Source organism: Haliotis cracherodii, unplaced genomic scaffold (assembly GCF_022045235.1).
Source record: "Haliotis cracherodii isolate W230 unplaced genomic scaffold, xgHalCrac1.p SCAF_6, whole genome shotgun sequence".
In the NCBI taxonomy this organism is placed as follows: domain Eukaryota; kingdom Metazoa; phylum Mollusca; class Gastropoda; order Lepetellida; family Haliotidae; genus Haliotis; species Haliotis cracherodii.
In genome coordinates this window covers 11,758,121-11,772,467 of record NW_027266319.1, presented here as the reverse complement: position 1 = coordinate 11,772,467, position 14,347 = coordinate 11,758,121, and positions in this window count along the sequence as shown.

Genomic DNA, 14,347 nt, shown 5'->3' with positions numbered 1-14,347 from the left:
GGCGTTAAACCCAAATCACTCATTCACTCACTCACATGTTCGCCGATTTAGTTGATGTATGTCATCGTATCCCAATAGTCAAGATCTATGCTATCACTGGATTGTCTGGTCTATATCATTTACGGACAGCCGCCATATTCTGGTGTATTGCTGAGTGCAAGCAAACAAAATACCTTGGTATTAACAATCGTCTCCTCCAGGTGTAAACCCGCCTTCGTGACTTGTCCTTGTGGCTCGTGTATTATAAAGAGACGGTGGGGTAGCCTAGTGGTTAAAGCGTTCGCTCGTTACGCTGAAGATTCGGGTTCGATTCCCCACATAGGTACAATGTGTGAAGCCCATTTATGGTGTCTCCTGCAGTGATATAGCTGGAATATTGCTAAAAGCGGCGCAAAACAATAAAGAATTGATCCCCTGCAACCTGTGGTGGCCGTACGAGGCGACAAAATGAATCGGATGGTCAGTCTCGGTGACTTGATTGACAGCGTGTCTTCGTTGTTCACAATATCGATAACTGGATTGTTTACTCTATTATTTACAGACCGCTGTTATATAGCTGAAGTATCCTGAGAGAGGCGTTAAACAGCAAACAAGAAAAATAGACAAACTTTGACCCCGCGTCGCTTTCAACATTATTGAACTTATATATTTATAATACCACAGTTTAACATGGGTCTTCGGCGTGATGAGCGACCACTTTGCCCACTGGGCTACCCAATTGCTCCGATATCCCTTAAATTCAGCTTGGGTTAAATAACTACTCCTGTTAAAATCGCAGGAAGCGCATCTTGGAAACCTATAAAATCCGATGCTTGTGACGTGACTCACACACAGCAAAACATATAATCAGTTACTGAAGTGTTGGAGAACCAATGTCGCATTTAGACCAACATATAAATTTCTATCACGAGTGTCAATCTATGTATGTAAATCTCTGAAGGAGGCGATATTGTGTCACACCGGTGTTAATTAATGGCACGTGTAGTCATGGCAACAAAGTACATTTGTGTAAGTATGAAACAAACAACGTGAGGAAAACCAGGAGGTAGAATCTCTGACGTACCTCAGTGAGTGAGTGAGTGAGTGAGTGAATGGATGGTTGAGTCTTGTTCCGAAATCTAGAAAGGTAGGCAAATTAATGATTATTAAGCAAATTTGTCAGTTTTTTTAGATCAGAGCCCAAAGACCAGTGTCACAAGATTACTACTAGCAAGATACCTACAATGCAGTGATCGTGGGTTCGAATCCCGGTTCGTTACGATTATGTTTCTAGGTTTGTTAGCACCATACCCGTGCCAGTGGGTTTCGGGCTTTCCTCCCCATCAAGCTGACACGTCGTGATATGAATGGAATACTGTTTAAAGCGGCGTTAAACCCAAATCACTCATTCACTCACTCACAGGTTCGCCGATTTAGTTGATATATGTCATCGTATCCCAATAGTCAAGATCTATGCTATCACTGGATTGTCTGGTCTATATTATTTACGGACCGCCGCCATATTCTGGTGTATTGCTGAGTGCAAGCAAACAAAATACCTTGGTATTAACAATCGTCTCCTCCAGGTGTAAACCCGCCTTCGTGACTTGTTCCTGTGGCACGTGTATTATAAAGAGACGGTGGGGTAGCCTAGTGGTTAAAGCGTTCGCTCGTTACGCTGAAGATCCGGGTTCGATTCCCCACATAGGTACAATGTGTGAAGCCCATTTATGGTGTCTCCTGCAGTGATATAGCTGGAATATTGCTAAAAGCGGCGCAAAACAATAAAGAATTGATCCCCTGCAACCTGTGGTGGCCGTACGAGGCGACAAAATGAATCGGATGGTCAGTCTCGGTGACTTGATTGACAGCGTGTCTTCGTTGTTCACAATATCGATAACTGGATTGTTTACTCTATTATTTACAGACCGCTGTTATATAGCTGAAGTATCCTGAGAGAGGCGTTAAACAGCAAACAAGAAAAATAGACAAACTTTGACCCCGCGTCGCTTTCAACATTATTGAACTTATATATTTATAATACCACAGTTTAACATGGGTCTTCGGCGTGATGAGCGATCACTTTGCCCACTGGCCTACCCAATTGCTCCGATATCCCTTAAATTCAGCTTGGGTAAAATATCTACTCCTGTTAAAATCGCAGGAAGCGTATCTTGGAAACCTATAAAATCGGCTGTTTTGACACCTTTGACAAAAAGAGTAAATTTACATTTGGAGGTGCGATAAATCCGATATTGGAAATTCATACGCAGTTCGTCATATCCTATGCTTGTGACGTGACTCACACACAGCAAAACATATAATCAGTTACTGAAGTGTTGGAGAACCAATGTCGCATTTAGACCAATATATACATTTCTATCACGAGTGTCAATCTATGTATGTAAATCTCTGAAGGAGGCGATATTGTGTCACACCGGTGTTAATTAATGGCACGTGTAGTCATGGCAACAAAGTACATTTGTGTAAGTATGAAACAAACAACGTGAGGAAAACCAGGAGGTAGAATCTCTGACGTACCTCAGTGAGTGAGTGAGTGAGTGAGTGAGTGAGTGAGTGAATGTGTGAGTGAGTGAGTGAGTGGATGGATGGTTGAGTCTTGTTCCGAAATCCAGAAAGGTAGGCAAATTAATGATTATTTAGCAAATATGTCATTTTTTTTAGATTCATCTAAATGAGGTCAGCATAATATAATAGAGCGCAAATACCAGTGTCACAAGGTTACTATGAGATAGCAAGATACCTACAATGCAGTGATCGTGGGTTCGAATCCTGGTTCGCTACGATTATGTTTCTAGGTTTGTTAGCACCATACCCGTGCCAGTGGGTTTCGGGCTTTCCTCCACATCAAGCTGACACGTCGTGATATGAATTGAATACTGTTTAAAGCTGCGTTAAACCCAAATCACTCATTCACTCACTCACATGTTCGCCGATTTAGTTGATGTACGTCATCGTATCCCAATAGTCAAAAGCTATGCTATCACTGGATTGTCTGGTTTATATTATTTACGGACCGCCGCCACATTCTGGTGTATTGCTGAGTGCAAGCAAACAAAATACCTTGGTATTAACAATCGTCTCCTCCAGGTGTAAACCCGCCTTCGTGACTTGTCCCTGTGGCTCGTGTATTATAAAGAGACGATGGGGTAGCCTAGTGGTTAAAGCGTTCGCTCGTTACGCTGAACATCCGGGTTCGATTCCCCACATAGGTACAATGTATGAAGCCCATTTATGGTGTCTCATGCAGTGATATAGCTAGAATATTGCTAAAAGCGGCGCAAAGCAATACTCACTCACTCACTATTATAAAGACTCAATTTTCGTCAATCCGACCCTCATCAAAACCTACCAACCCTTTCCCCTCTGGATATTCAGGGTTAGAATTGATCTCCTGCAACCTGTGGTGGCCGTACGAGGCGACAAAATGAATCGGATGGTCAGTCTCGGTGACTTGATTGACAGCGTGTCTTCGTTGTTCACAATATCGATCACTGGATTGTTTACTCTATTATTTACAGACCGCCGTTATATAGCTGAAATATCCTTAGAGCGGCGTTAAACAGAAAACAAGAAAAATAGACAAACTTTGACCCCGCGTCGCTTTCAACATTATTGAACTTATATATTTATAATACCACAGTTTGACATGGGTCTTCGGCGTGATGAGCGACCACTTTGCCCACTGGGCTACCCAATTGCTCCGATTTCCCTAAAATTCAGCTTGGGTTAAATAACTACTCCTGTTAAAATCGCAGGAAGCGCATCTTGGAAACCTATAAAATCCGATGCTTGTGACGTGACTCACACACAGCAAAACATATAATCAGTTACTGAAGTGTTGGAGAACCAATGTCGCATTTAGACCAATATATACATTTCTATCACGAGTGTCAATCTATGTATGTAAATCTCTGAAGGTGGCGATATTGTGTCACACCGGTGTTAATTAATGGCACGTGTAGTCATGGCAACAAGGGTACATTTGTGTAAGTATGAAACAAACAACGTGAGGAAAACCAGGAGGTAGAATCTCTGACGTACCTCAGTGAGTGAGTGAGTGAGTGAGTGAGTGAGTGAGTGAGTGAGTGAGTGAGTGAGTGAGTGAGTGAGTGAGTGAGTGAGTGAGTGAGTGAGTGAGTGGATGGATGGTTGAGTCTTGTTCCGAAATCTAGAAAGGTAGGCAAATTAATGATTATTTAGCAAATTTGTCAGTTTTTTTAGATCAGAGCCCAAAGACCAGTGTCACAAGATTACTACTAGCAAGATACCTACAATGCAGTGATCGTGGGTTCGAATCCCGGTTCGCTACGATTATGTTTCTAGGTTTGTTAGCACCATACCCGTGCCAGTGGGTTTCGGGCTTTCCTCCCCATCAAGCTGACACGTCGTGATATGAATGGAATACTGTTTAAAGCGGCGTTAAACCCAAATCACTCATTCACTCACTCACAGGTTCGCCGATTTCGTTGATGTATGTCATCGTATCCCAATAGTCAAGATCTATGCTATCACTGGATTGTCTGGTCTATATTATTTACGGACAGCCGCCATATTCTGGTGTATTGCTGAGTGCAAGCAAACAAAATACCTTGGTATTAACAATTGTCTCCTCCAGGTGTAAACCCGCCTTCGTGACTTGTCCCTGTGGCTCGTGTATTATAAAGAGACGGTGGGGTAGCCTAGTGGTTAAAGCGTTCGCTCGTTACGCTGAAGATTCGGGTTCGATTCCCCACATAGGTACAATGTGTGAAGCCCATTTATAGTGTCTCCTGCAGTGATATAGCTGGAATATTGCTAAAAGTGGCGCAAAACAATAAAGAATTGATCCCCTGCAACCTGTGGTGGCCGTACGAGGCGACAAAATGAATCGGATGGTCAGTCTCGGTGACTTGATTGACAGCGTGTCTTCGTTGTTCACAATATCGATTACTGGATTGTTTACTCTATTATTTACAGACCGCCGTTATATAGCTGAAGTATCCTGAGAGCGGCGTTAAACAGCAAACAAGAAAAATAGACAAACTTTGACCCCGCGTCGCTTTCAACATTATTGAACTTATATATTTATAATACCACAGTTTAACATGGGTCTTCGGCGTGATGAGCGATCACTTTGCCCACTGGGCTACCCAATTGCTCCGATATCCCTAAAATTCAGCTTGGGTAAAATATCTACTCCTGTTAAAATCGCAGGAAGCGCATCTTAGAAACCTATAAAATCAACTGTTTTGACACCTTTGACAAAAAGAGTAAATTTACATTTGGAGGTGCGATAAATCCAATATTGGAAATTCATACGCAGTTCGTCATATCCGGTGCCTGTGACGTGACTCACACACAGCAAAACATATAATCAGTTACTGAAGTGTTGGAGAACCAATGTCGCATTTAGACCAATATATACATTTCTATCACGAGTGTCAATCTATGTATGTAAATCTCTGAAGGAGGCGATATTGTTTCACACCGGTGTTAATTAATGGCACGTGTAGTCATGGCAACAAAGTACATTTGTGTAAGTATGAAACAAACAACGTGAGGAAAACCAGGAGGTAGAATCTCTGACGTACCTCAGTGAGTGAGTGAGTGAGTGAGTGAGTGAGTGAGTGAATGTGTGAGTGAGTGAGTGAGTGGATGGATGGTTGAGTCTTGTTCCGAAATCCAGAAAGGTAGGCAAATTAATGATTATTTAGCAAATATGTCATTTTTTTTAGATTCATCTAAATGAGGTCAGCATAATATAATAGAGCGCAAATACCAGTGTCACAAGGTTACTATGAGATAGCAAGATACCTACAATGCAGTGATCGTGGGTTCGAATCCTGGTTCGCTACGATTATGTTTCTAGGTTTGTTAGCACCATACCCGTGCCAGTGGGTTTCGGGCTTTCCTCCCCATCAAGCTGACACGTCGTGATATGAATGGAATACTGTTTAAAGCGGCGTTAAACCACAATCACTCATTCACTCACTCACAGGTTCGCCGATTTAGTTGACGTATGTCATCGTATCCCAATAGTCAAGATCTATGCTATCACTGGATTGTCTGGTCTATATCATTTACGGACAGCCGCCATATTCTGGTGTATTGCTGAGTGCAAGCAAACAAAATACCTTGGTATTAACAATCGTCTCCTCCAGGTGTAAACCCGCCTTCGTGACTTGTCCCTGTGGCTCGTGTATTATAAAGAGACGGTGGGGTAGCCTAGTGGTTAAAGCGTTCGCTCGTTACGCTGAAGATCCGGGTTCGATTCCCCACATAGGTACAATGTGTGAAGCCCATTTATGGTGTCCCCTGCAGTGATATCGCTAGAATATTGCTAAAAGCGGCGCAAAACAATACTCACTCACTCACTATTATAAAGACTCAATTTCCGTCAATCCGATTCTCGTCAAAACCTACCACCCCTTTCCCCTGTGGATATTCAGGGTAAGAATTGATCCCCTGCAACCTGTGGTGGCCGTACGAGGCGACAAAATGGATCGAATGGTCAGGCTCGGTGACTTGATTGACAGCGTGTCCTCGTTGTTCACAATATCGATCACTGGATTATTTACCCTATTATTTACAGACCGCCGTTATATAGCTGAAATATCCTGAGAGCGGCGTTAAACAACAAACAAGAAAAGCGTCGCTTCAATATTATTGAACTTATATATTTATAAGACCACAGTTTAACATGGCTACCCCACTCTGATACAGCCGACCGGTCCATGCTTTATCACCTTAACACGACCGAGCGACAGAAAGCGTACATATACTATGGCGCTGCTGCAGATCAAACCACAGACTTCCCGCTCTCCGAGCAGACACTCTATAAACTAGGCGAATGAGACGGTCATTGACAATAGTGAGACCTGCTCAAATATCTGCATAAATATAAAAAAAGGTTCCGTATACATATATTCAGGGTGAGTGAGTGAGAGACTCTCTTCGGAGGATATATCAAGCTTATTCTTCAAAGTATATATCAGATATATCACGGCGAGTTTGTTGAATGTGAGAGAAACCCCCAGCGCACAGGTCGGAGAATGACCACTTTGTGTCCATTGCTGACAAACCCTAATTACAATAGTGACAAATCCAGGATTCGAACCCACGACCATATAGGCTAGGAAAAGGGTCTAGAGTGAGTGAGTGAGTGAGTGAGTGAGTGAGTCGGGTTTAACGCCGCTTTTAACAGTATACCAGTTATACCGCGGCGTGTCAGCTTTATGTGGGAGCAAAGCCCGAAGTGATGCAGGTCTCAGACGTTTACCGCTTCTGTGAAACCTACGAGCACGGGTATGGGGGTGCTGACAAACCTGGAAGCGTAATCGGGGCAAACAGGTATTCGAACCCACAACCATAGATTTCTGGCGTGCCCAAGAGACGCAACTCTGCATAGCGGCGCCTTAGACGACTGGATCCCCCCGGACCGAGATAGGTTTGTTTACTTTAAAAAAGTTGTGACCGGAAAATATAAACAATGACACTAATGTGATTGACAAGATGCAGGAAAAAGACAAATATGTTGACCTCGCTTTCGAAATGTCACGCTTGCATCCCAAGTACCAAGTTGTCAGACTCCCTATTGTTATCGGTGCCCTAGGTTTGGTACCTCCTAAGCTGTTGACTGACATTGGGAGTGTGCCCGGGTCTGATGTCAGGAATACAGCCCTTCTGACAATCTGGATAATGCAGAAGGCTCCAGCGTTGAGTTTCCGAAAAGTTCTGGGTGGGTTTGAAAAGGCAGCTCTTCCTGGGAGAAGCCCAAATCGCTGTCTGGGCAAGGGCCCTGAGCTGATGATGAGCCTAACCGCCTGACTGTACCAGGGTCACCAAACCCTCTTTGCTGCATTTGTTTATTTTAAAATGTAAATAGTAATAATAATAATTTTTTGTTTTAATGTGTAAATAATAACAACAGCAATTATGTAGTCATATAAATTGGGTTTGTAACATCATATCTTATTTGTACGCCCCTTTGTTCTCTTGAAGTTTGATAACTGTATTCACTGAAAGGCTGAACCCGCCGCTGCAGCAACACCCCTGGCTATTTAGAAAGGTCACGTCTAGCCCCAAACACGCAACGTCGTCACCCAAGCTTCCTTGTGTGCACAGGAAACGCGACACGTCCGTCTGTCCTTGCGACTCGGAAGTTCGCCGTCATGACCTTTCACCCTCGCAGGGGTCAGGTGACTTGCAGGTACATACGAGGTCAGTGTTTGCGGAGGGGGTGACGTTGACAGCGAATTACGTCACTGGAACGTGCTTTGAGTTGAGTGAATGTGTGGGCGGAGTTAGCCTCTGAACCTCCAACAGCCTCTCAGTTGGTCGTGTGGTGAACCGTTATTCTATATTGCCTGTGGTGATACTATTTTTATGCTTATGCTTATGTAATTTACTAAAAACATACAGGGTTGGAGTATTCACCGATCGTTTAACGTCCTTTGTAACGCTAGGTCTTGACATGTCTAGTAATGTTTGAGTTCATATTGAGTTGATTTGGGGACATCACCGTAACTAACATGTCTCTATTTATCGTTTTGTTTGTTGTTTAACGCCACATTGAGCAATATTCTAGCTATATGACGACGGTCTGTAAATAATCAAGTTTGGATCAGACGCCATGAGCATCGATATCCGCAGTTGGGATACGAGGATATGACTCAACCAGCGAGTCTGACCACCCGATCCCGTAAAGACCAATACATACTCGGATCATACTCGCAGTCTAACACAGATATCGTGATTATGTTCGTAGTCTCACTTAGATGTCGTGATTCTGTTCGCAGTCTCACATAGATGTCGTGATTATGTTCGCAGTCTAACACAGATATCGTGATTCTGTTCGTAGTCTCACTTAGATGTGGTGATTCTGTTCGTAGTCTCACATAGATGTCGTGATTCTGTTCGCAGTCTCACATAGATGTCGTGATTATGTTCGCAGTCTCACAAAGGTGTCGTGATTATGTTCGCAGTCTCACATAAGTGTCGTGATTATGTTCGCAGTCTGACATAGATGTCGTGATTATGTTCGCAGTCTGACATAGATGTCGTGATTATGTTCGCAGTCTGACATAGATGTCGTGATTATGTTCGCAGTCTCACATAAGTGTCGTGATTATGTTCGCAGTCTCACACAGATGTCGTGATTATGTTCGCAGTCTCACATAGGTGTCGTGATTATGTTCGCAGTCTCACATAGATACCGTGATTATGTTCGCAGTCTCACATTGGTGTCGTGATTATGTTCGCAGTCTCACATTGGTGTCGTGATTATGTTCGCAGTCTCACATTGGTGTCGTGATTATGTTCGCAGTCTCACACAGATTTCGTTATTATGTTAGCAGTCTCATATAGATGTCGTGATTACGTTCGCAGTCTCACATGGATGTCATGATTATGTTCGCAGTCTCACATAGGAGTCGTGATTATGTTCGCAGTTTCACACAGATGTGATGACGTTCGTAGTCTCACATAGGTGTGGTGATAATGTTCGCAGTTTCACACAGATATCATGATTATCTTCTGAGTGAATCATGGTGCCTCTGCCTCTACAGGATGTATGACTACGTTGTCATTTATACTATATACACAGAGATGTTATTGTCGTTCCCACTGTCACATAGATGTCATTATCGTTCTGAGTGTCACACAGATGCCATTATCGTTCTGAGTGTCACAAAGATGCCATTATCGTTCTCAGTGTCACACAGATGCCATTATCGTTCTCAGTGTCACACAGATGTCATTATCGTTCTCAGTGTCACACAGATGCCATTATCGTTCTCCGTGTCACATAGATGCCATTGTCGTTCTCCGTGTCACACAGATGCCATTATCGTTCTCAGTGTCACACAGATGCCATTATCGTTCTCAGTGTCACACAGATGTCATTATCGTTCTCAGTGTCACACAGATGTGATTATCGTTCTCAGTGTCACACAGATGTCATTATCGTTCTCCGTGTCACAAAGATGTCATTATCGTTCTCAGTGTCACACATATGTCATTATCGTTCTCCGTGTCACATAGATGCCATTGTCGTTCTCCGTGTCACACAGATGTCATTGTCGTTCTCAGTGTCACACAGATGCCATTATCGTTCTCAGTGTCACACAGATGTCATTATCGTTCTCAGTGTCACACAGATGTCATTATCGTTCTCCGTGTCACACAGATGCCAGTATCGTTCTCAGTGACACAGATGCCATTATCGTTCTCAGTGTCACACAGATGTCATTATCGTTCTCAGTGTCACACAGATGCCATTATCGTTCTCAGTGTCACACAGATGCCATTATCGTTCTCAGTGTCACAAAGATGTCATTATCGTTCTCAGTGTCACACAGATGCCATTATCGTTGTCAGTGTCACATAGATGCCATTGTCGTTCTCCGTGTCACACAGATGTCATTGTCGTTCTCAGTGTCACACAGATGCCATTATCGTTCTCAGTGTCACACAGATGTCATTATCGTTCTCAGTGTCACACAGATGTCATTATCGTTCTCAGTGTCACATAGATGTCATTATCGTTCTCAGTGTCACACAGATGTCATTATCGTTCTAAGTGTCACATATATGTCATTATCGTTCTCAGTGTCACACAGATGTCATTATCGTTCTCAGTGTCACACAGATGTCATTATCGTTCTCAGTGTCACATAGATGTCATTATCGTTCTCAGTGTCACACAGATGTCATTATCGTTCTAAGTGTCACATAGATGTCATTATCGTTCTCAGTGTCACAAAGATGTCATTATCGTTCTCAGTGTAACACAGATGTCATTTCGTTCTCAGTGTCACACAGATACCATTATCGGTCTCCGTGTCACACAGATACCATTATCGTTCTCAGTGTCACACAGATGTGATTATCGTTCTCAGTGTCACACAGATGTCATTATCGTTCTCAGTGTCACATAGATGTGATTATCGTTCTCAGTGTCACACAGATGTCATTATCGTTCTCCGTGTCTGAAAGATGTGATTATCGTTCTCAGTGTCACACAGATGTCATTATCGTTCTCAGTGTCACACAGATGCCATTATCGTTCTCAGTGTCAGATAGATGTCATTATCGTTCTCAGTGTCACACAGATGTCATTATCGTTCTCAGTGTCACATAGATGTCATTATCGTTCCCACTGTCACTTAGATGCCATTATCGTTCCCACTGTCACATAGATGACAATATCGTTCCCACTGTCACATAGATGCCATTATCGTTCCCACTGTCACATAGATACCATTATCGTTCCCACTGTCACAAAGATGTCATTATCGTCCCCGCTGTCACATAGATGTTATTGTCGTTCTCAGTGTCACATAGAAACCATTATCGTTCTCAGTGTCACATAGATACCATTATCGTTCTCAGTGTCACATAGATGTCATTATCGTTCTCAGTGTCACATAGATACCATTATCGTTCTCAGTGTCACATAGATACCATTATCGTTCTCAGTGTCTGAAAGATGTCATTATCGTTCCCACTGTCACATAGATACCATTATCGTTTTCAGTGTCACATAGATGTCATTATCGTTCTCAGTGTCACATAGATGTCATTATCGTTCTCAGTGTCACATAAATGTCATTATCGTTCTCAGAGTCGCATTGATGTCATTTTCATTCTCAGTCACATGTTTTATTTATATGATAAGTAAGGCTTTGAGAATAAAGTTTGGCGGACGTAGACACTGTATGGTATAATGCCCACAACCACGAGCATAGAATAGCTTTATTCACTGGACTTTGTACAGATCGTGTAAATCGGAACTAAAACAACAAAATCGTCAAATATGCCAAATTTCGCTCAGAGATAGCGGAAAGCAAAATCCCATGCACATGGATAATGGTTATAAATCTGTCGCTTAAAATCGTGTTTGAAATGTCTAAATTCGACTTTAGCTAAATGGCCATTGGCGTTACAGCAGTAATTTCTGATTTAAGTCCAATACATGAGTTCCCGCTGGGTTTCCTGGTAACTGAGCACTCAGCCCATGTCAAATTCACACAGAGGGAGTTGGTAAGGATCAATAATTCAAGAAAAATCGACCTCTGAAATTTGTCAAATTTGCGAAACAATGTCCCGCCTTTCCCCAACCATATGCCAAACCACCGGTGACAATTATGGCTACAATTTGCACCGGGTCTCCGCGTGGGGAGATCGATAAGTTGCGGATATAATTGTGTATTTAATGTTCACTGAGCACGTCCCATATCCTTGAATTTTAATACAGAATAAATTTTACTTTGAAAAATATGTGATATTTTTGGACCTGGGGCCCCGCTAAAGTTACGGTTCCATCTGACCTCTATGTCCTCTGATTCAAGGTGCATTCAGTCTGACCGGTCTGTGAATAAACCGAAGATTTAATTGTGATTTAATTAAATCTACATCAGAAGTCAAGGTGAGCAGTTATGTTTTTTGGGTAATATTCTACATTTTGCTCATTTTCAAAAGACAGCTTAAAGCCCACCTTTCAAACAAACATACCTAAGTTTTGTTTGTTTGTTATTTAACGCCTCACTCCACCTATTCCACTTGTATGTCCGCCCTGACTATGTAGTAATTGAGGAATACCATCAGCATCACCAGCATCATCATCATCATCATAGAACTCCGGAACAAGGAAATCTGGCACAGCCGAGGGACGCAACTATGCACAGTGAATTAGGTTACCTCTGACAAGTCCGCACCAAATACCTCAAATGACATTGTCAGTTATAATATATAGTCTTCTCTTCTCCCAACAATTAAATACAGAAAGAACCTTCACCAACAATTTTATTGTTGAAATATTTCTACACAGTATATCATATAAATCGTAGGTGAGAGGACAATGACTTGTGAAGGGCACTTGTATACAAGCATGTGGCACGTTCGTTAGTAAACTTCACAAGTCTGTAAGGTGTAATTCTATATCTTGATACAACCATGGCAACTGTGGCGTAGTTACACATGAACGGAATTAAAGAGCCCTAGTACGTGCTGACAAAGCTAAAAATATATTAGTGCCGAACCCACATAGGTTCCTGGTGTGCCTAAGGAGCACAGTTCTACATGAATAAGGAACTATTGAACTGGTCCATCTATTATTACAATTATTACAAGCTTTTCAAGACAACAATTTCCCCAGAATACTATTTGTTTGATATCAACATTAAAAGGTTTAGAATAAGTATAGCACAATTTAGATGCAGCTCGAAGTAGGCAGGCATAGAAACATAGGCAGAGAATTGAGAATGTGTGAGCAATGTGATTTAAATGTGATTGAAGATGAGTTTCATTTTCTGTTAGTTTGTCCAAAATACGACCACCTTAGAAGAAAATATATTGATCTGCCTGGTTATGTACATCCCACTCTACAAAGATTTACAACGATCATGTCAACAACTGACAAAGACACTCTATAAAATCTATCAATGTTCATTTAGCATGCTATGTTAATTAGAATATGAACTGTTAAAGGGATCTGTAACCACTCCCGAAAACAGAATTGTACTATGGGCCTGAGGCCTTTCAGTATGGAATAAAACTTATCCTATCCTACATGACGCCTCAGACGATTGGGAAAAACGGAACCTCAAAATCTTTGAAATCGTCCGACTAACGAACCAGTAACGAGAAGTAAAACACGTAATAACAGACGAAAGACACGTTTTATGAATACATTTTCCACAATATTAAGTCCACAGCTTTTACATCCTTTCTCGTGTAGTTTTTTTGTTCTAATTTTAATGGTGACCAAAAAGTAGTTTTTATCACATCCAGTACAGATCCAGATTTAAACAGTTGACCAAAAGTACCATAGTATTTTAAATTATCGATCTGATGTTTTATATCATGGGATTTCAGTGGATTTCACTGTTTGTAAATTATATATTGTCATGAACGGTAAATGAACATTTATTTTACGCGTAACTCCGCACGGAGTGATTCGTTACGGTATGTTAATACTTTTATACTTAATTTATTTAATTTTGTATATGTTACATGTTATATTTTGTGTAACGAGGTGAGTCTTATACGTCTGTCTGTCCCTCCGTTTGAATAATACGTTCAAATGTTCTCAGGAATAGGCGTCCAGAAGACGGTGTTTCTGGATTAACAGTATCCGGAATAACGAGGTTTGATTCTAATTAATCTGTTAGATTCTAGATTTGTAGATTGTAGATTAACCTTGTAGATTTTCTTCTTTATATCGTTCAAATGATGTAATGTCATTGATTAATAAGAAATGACTTCCCCCGAGGAATATTTAATGATATTTTTACCGAAATCCTTCCCAGTTGTTTCAGAATCTCAAAAGACAAACACCGGAAGCCCGTGACGACGTCTGTTGTTG